Below are 6,703 nucleotides of genomic sequence, written 5' to 3' on the forward strand. Positions count from 1 at the left end.
CTCTCTCTCTCTCTCTCTCTCTCTCTCTCTCTCTCTCTCTCTCTCTCTCTCTCCTAACCAAAATCACACTGAGCTATTTCCTGGAAGAAGAGATAAGTCCTCTTTGTGTCTTTCAAAGACGTTTACCTTTCTTCTTTACATCCGTAACTTAAATGCTATGAAGTAAAACTAGGAATACTTATACTCTATGATATGAAGGCAGTACATCTTGTGTTACATGATAAGAGAAGAAAAGCAGTGTAACAAAGTTGTTTATTTAATAAATAATACATTCACAAACATATTCATGATAAATAGGGAGAGAACAGGGTAGATACAAAGCATGTTTCTGTATCTGGACATGGGGTTATAATTGATATTAACAAACCCCCTTTCCACTGCACAGTTTATATTCTTTTTTTCCTTGTACCTTAGTCATCATTGCTCTTTATGTTGGTTGGGGTGACACAAATTTTTATATAAGGGTCTGGGTCATAAGTAGTTTTGTCTGGATTGTGTTGTCTTCCATTGGTTTTGTCATGGAGCAATGCAAATGCTGAGAGATGTGGATAGCTAGTCTATATACCCTCCTTTCCTCCATGGAAGAGGATTTCTCCAGTCTTCCTCTTGGTAGTTAGGATATATCACCCAAACCGCCTCAGTAATCCTCTTCTTTGCCTGTTGATTCCAAAGCATGAACAACTCAGGTTGGTCAGATGGCAGCCCAAACTACCAGGTCAAACAAATTATTGCTTTACCGCATTGTGAGAACACTCTTTCTATTAGAGGTGAGCTCTGTGTGGCAGCAGATTATAGTGATGTCACAACAGGAGGCCAACATTTGCTCAAGTAGGTCTCTAGGAAAAGTATTGGGTGGTGTCTCCCTTATTTGTACTCCTTAAATTCTGAATCAGTAAATATAAGCCATGGGAGAAAGAGTACCGTGCATTGCATGCTAATTTGGAACATCTATGGTCTTCTGGGAAACCTTGCCCAGATCTGAAGGATATTGATTCTTACCTATTACTATATATGGTTTTTGAAAGGTTGTTCATTCAAAACAATTGCATTGGAATGGTAAGAAATCTAGTAAGGGCAGCAGATTCTCTAAGCACAAATACATTTCTATATTTCTTTAACAGAGACAATGTTGCATGAGATATCATGATGGTGAAAGAGGCATTCTGTTACTTCACAGATGGTAGTTTGGCAGAAGCACTGTGTATAGGAAAAGCAAATCCCAAGACAAGATAAACATATGCTCACTGTGATCCAAACTCTGTCCCTTCCATCATGGAAGATGTCCAGTGCAATCAACCTGTCACCAGGCAATTGGCTTGTCACCTTGGGGAATAGTTTCTTACCAGGGTTTCAGTGTTGATCTTAACTGCTGGCACATTGGGAGCTCAATGATATCTGTAGCCAGGTTGCCTTGGTGAAATCCTGTTGAAATCTTGGTGACATTGCCAGGTCCATGTAGAGATTGCATTGCTGCCATCATAGGTACTTTATTCATGAGCCTACTGGACAATGAGAAGGGTCACTAAGAAAAGAAGCTATTAGCTACTGAGAGGGTCATCCTATACAATATAATATAAAAGTTCTGATCTGCTGACATCACCTTTTGTGATGGATATGAGGTGCAAAGGTGTGCACCGCTTTGCTCATTTAGACAAGTCTATCCACATGGCTATTCCCAGAATTCTTTGACATTAATTCCCAAGCATGTGCTTCCTAAATCTCTGGGCATGGTCTATGAATATATATGAAGTCAGTGGAAAATTTTTCCTTCAAGCAAAGTATGCAACCAGGCACAGAAGTTCTATACCTATGGAGGACTTTCTTTTCATCTGAACTTTAAAGCTATCCCAGAAAGGCTATAAAATATCTAGAGCAACATCTTTCCACTTGCAGGTGGTAAGCACCTACAATCAAGTGGGAGTTCTATGAAAATCATTTGGACACTAGGCCTGAGTCTCCTCTTACACTGTTAACTGATTGTAAACAATTCTGGATTAGGCTATACGTAGATATCGATGCTACAAATAAAACGTGATGGTTTGTTTTCCAAGAGTCTTGAGCCATATTATGTCTAACTCCACTGAATGGTCTAGACTTCTGCTAATGCTTGCTAGTCTAGCTATCTCACCTCTGACCCAAACTCTGCTAAGCCACTCATGTCCAGACTAGAAATTTAAAGTAGAACCTTACTAACGGTCAAGGTCATGTGTGTGATTAGCTTTAAAGTAGTCAGGATACAGAACATAGAGATGAACTTGTACAGTGTATTTATTAAGAAAAAGACACATCCCAGGCTTGGTGGTCACAGCTTTAGTCATGGCATTTAAAAGAAAGAGTCAGATGTATATCTGTGTGTTTAAGGTTAGCCTGGTCTACACACTGAGTTCCAGGCCAGCCAATGCTACATAGAGAGACCCTGTTTCAACATCTATACCCTAGCTCATGCCAACCCCCACCCAAATAAAGAAAAAGATAAATATAATCAACAGAAGGGCTAAGAAAGACCTAAATAGTCATGTAACATTATACCATTCTGATTATTCATACATGGAGAACCTGTTAGGGTGTACAACTGCTCTATATAGTCAGTCATCCCGGCCACCATTCTAAGTTGATGCAACTGCTTCATTTTTGCTAATCCAAGTCTCCAATACTGTTGCCATAGTTGGGAATCAGAAGACGATAGAATAGGAATGAAGATCATGGGCATCTGGGACATTTCTTCATATAATTTGTACCTTCAGGGTCTGTGCATGCACAGGTATTTATAAACCACTTCTACATGATGTGTTGATGAACTTGTATAGCTTCAGGGTTGGGGGTTTGAGGAACACTCAGTTCACAGTGGTAAGCCCAGGTTGCATGACAACTCGGTGACTCTGTTGAATATTTAGTTTCTACTTATATTTAGAGAATGGTATGCTCACAATGCGTGCAAAAGTCTCGTGATAAAGGCATATTAATGGAACAAATTATTTTGTGGGTGGTTTCAGAGAGTTCAAGTCTATCATATCAAAGAAGGCATGCCTGAGCAACTCAGAATCATGATGTGGAAAAAGCAAAAGAGAACACAAGAAAGTGCAAGGAAGGGCAGATGTAATCCCCCAGGGCATCATCCAGTGACCCAGCGACCCAGTGACCTACATTCTCCAATGGCCCTACCACCCATCTTTCTCTACTTTTTGATAAATACATCTAACTATGAATGTCTTGAGGAATTAATCTACTGATTGAACCTCCATACTATGATGAAAATCCTCTGTTAATGATATTACAAATATACCCAGAGGTGTGCTTAACTAGTGTATAATGTATTCATTAACCCAAATCATGTGAGCAGTCAAGAGTAGTTATCACAGGGTCTCAGCAGCTTCCTGCTTAGCCACTGACATCTTACAGGCACTATTTTATCTTCTGAGTCATATGACCGAGACAATAGAAGAATTTTCATGGCAGCCTAGACATTACAGAGTCTTCGTTTGTTCTGGGATCCCCTCAAAACTAATAGATTTAGTGTTACTCATTCAATAGGATTAAGTAATAGAGACAAATGTAAAACATATTGCCTCAAAAATCTAAACTGGCCTTTTAGGCACTATAAAGACCTTATTTAATTATAAGAGGCATCATATACAGTATCTTACCTTTCACTCAAAGATATGCCTGGGCCACTCAAGATGTTATTTACTAAAGGAAAAATTACTGGAGTATTGTCAGATTTACTCTTTTCTAACATAAAAATATGTAACCAGTAGATCAAGACTAGTTTCTGTTTCTTGTTTTGCTGAGACAAATCAGCATAATGCAGTCAATGCAATAGGCCAATGAGAAAGTGTTGTGTTAAGATCTCTGCTAACTCAATTATGACATACAGCTGGAGAGTAGATGTAGTTTAAGTTAAGAATAAAAATGGCGGAATTCCACTTCCCTTCCACCCCTGCCTGGTCCTTTGGGCTGGGGCAGACACAGAATCGGTCTGCTCCTGTCCTGTGGAGATACTGAATTCCGAGTCATCCTAGAGGAGCCACTGCACTCAGAGCAGCCGGTAAGAACTCCATCTCACTCCCTAAGCCCCAGAGATACATCTGGGAGCCAGGGACATTCAGGGCACACCAGCAACCCAAACCCCGCCCCTCTGAAATTCCACCTCCCTTCCGCCCCTGTCTGGTCCTTTGGGCTGGGGCAGACACAGAGCTGGTCTGCTCCTGTGGAGATACTGAATCCTCAGCCATCTTAGAGGAGCCACTGCACTCAGAGCAGCCGAGGAGCTACTGCACTCAGAGCAGCAGACACCAAGGTGGTTTGCACTTGGGAGACATCTTATCTGGAGTCATCCTAGAGGAACCACTGCATCTAGAGCAGAAGGATTTCCAGATCTAAGAGGTGGCCTGAGTCCCAGGAGTTCTTCCACCCAGGAGATTAGGATCATAAGACCACAGAGACATCTGGACTCTGAGGAGCTCTGCCACAAGCAAGATAACTGGAAATACAGAGTCCAGACTTACACAGTGAGGACAGGTAACACTAGAGTTAACCAGATGGCGAAAGGCAAGCACAAGAACATCAGCAACAGAAACCAAAGTTTCTTGGCATCATCAGTACCCAGCTCTCCCAATATAGCAAGCCCTGGACACACCATCACACCTGAAAAGCAGGATTCAGAATTAAAATCACTTCTCATGATGATGACAGAGGATTATAAGAAGGATATAAGTAACTCCCTTAAAGAAATACAGGAGAGTACAAGTAAACAGGTAGAAGCCCTTAAAGAGGAATCACAGAAATCCCTTAAAGAAATGCAAGAAAACACAAAGAAGGAATTAAACAAAAACATTCAGGATCTGAAAATGGAAATAGAAACAATAAAGAAAGATCAAAGGGAGACAACCATGGAGATAGAAAACCTAAGAAAGAGATCAGGAGTTATAGACGCAAGCATCACCAACCGAATACAAGAGATAGAAGAGAGAATATCAAATGCAGAAGATACGGTGGAAAATATTGACACAGCTGTCAAAGAAAATGCAAAATGCAAAAAACTCCTAACTCAAAACATCCAGGAAATCCAGGACACAATGAGAAGACCAAACCTAAGGATAATAGGTATAGATGAGAATGAAGATTCCCAACTTACAGGGCCAGTAAATATCTTCAACAAAATTATTGAGGAAAACTTCCCTAACCTAAAGAACAAGATGCCTGTAAACATACAAGAAGCCTACAGAACACCAAATAGACTAGACCAGAAAAGAAATACCTCCCGTCACATAATAATCAAAACATCAGGTGCACAAAACAAAGAAAAAATACTAAAAGCAGTAAGGGAAAAAGGTCAAGTAACATATAAAGGCAGACCTATAATAATTACACCAGACTTCTCACCAGAGACTATAAAAGCCAGAAGAGCCTGGACTGACATCATACAGACCCTAAGAGAACACAATTGCCAGCCCAGATTACTATACCCAGCAAAACTCTCAATCACTATTCATGGTGAAACCAAGATATTTCATGACAAAACCAAATTTGCACAATATCTTCCCACAAACCCAGCACTTCAAAGGATAATTGATGGAAAATGCCAACACAAGGAGGGAAACTACAACCTAGAAAAAACAAAGAAGTAATCTTCCAACAACCCCAAAAGAAGATAACTATACAAACATAATTCTACCTCTAATAACAAAAATAACAGGAAGCCACAATCATTTTTCCTTAATATCTCTTAACATCAATGGTCTCAATTCCCAAATAAAAAGACACTGACTATCAGACTGGATACACAAACAAGACCCAGAATTTTGCTGCATATAAGAAATGCACCTCAGCGACAAAGACAGACACTACCTCAGAATAAAAGGGTGGAAAACAATTTTCCAAGCCAATGGTCCCAAGAAACAAGCTGGAGTAGCCATTCTAATATCAAATAAAATCTACTTTCATCCAAAATTAGTCAAAAAAGATAAGGAAGGACACTTCATACTCATCAAAGGAAAAATCTACCAAGGTGAACTCTCAATTCTGAACATCTATGCTCCAAATGCAAGGGCACCTACATACATAAAAGAAACTTTACTAAAGCTCAAAACACACATTACACCTCACACAATAATAGTGGGGGATTTCAACACCCCACTCTCAGCAATGGACAGATCATGGAAACAGAAACTAAACAGAGACACTTTGACATTAACAGAAGTTATGAACCAAATGGACTTAACAGACATCTATAGAACATTTCATCGTAAAACAAAAGAATATACCTTTTTCTCAGCACCTCATAGTACCTTCTCCAAAATAGACCATATAATTGGTCACAAAACAGGCCTCTACAGATACAAAAAGATTGAAATAACCCCTTGCATCTTATCAGATCACCACGGACTAAGACTGGTCTTTAATAATGACAAAACCAATGGAAAACCCACGTGCACATGGAAACTGAACAACTCTCTACTCAATGATGACTTGGTCAAGGAAGAAATTAAAGACTTTTTAGAATTCAATGAAAATGAGGACACATCATACCAAAACTTGTGGGACTCCATGAAGGCAGTGCTAAGAGGAAAACTCATAGCTCTAAGTGCCTACAAAAAGAAACTGGAGAGAGCATACACTAACAACTTGACTGCACAACTAAAAGCTCTAGAAAAAAAAAGAAGCAAATACACCCAGGAGGAGTAGAAGGCAGGAAATAATCAGA

Source organism: Grammomys surdaster, unplaced genomic scaffold (assembly GCF_004785775.1).
Source record: "Grammomys surdaster isolate TR1022 unplaced genomic scaffold, NIH_TR_1.0 66, whole genome shotgun sequence".
Taxonomy (NCBI): Eukaryota; Metazoa; Chordata; class Mammalia; order Rodentia; family Muridae; genus Grammomys; species Grammomys surdaster.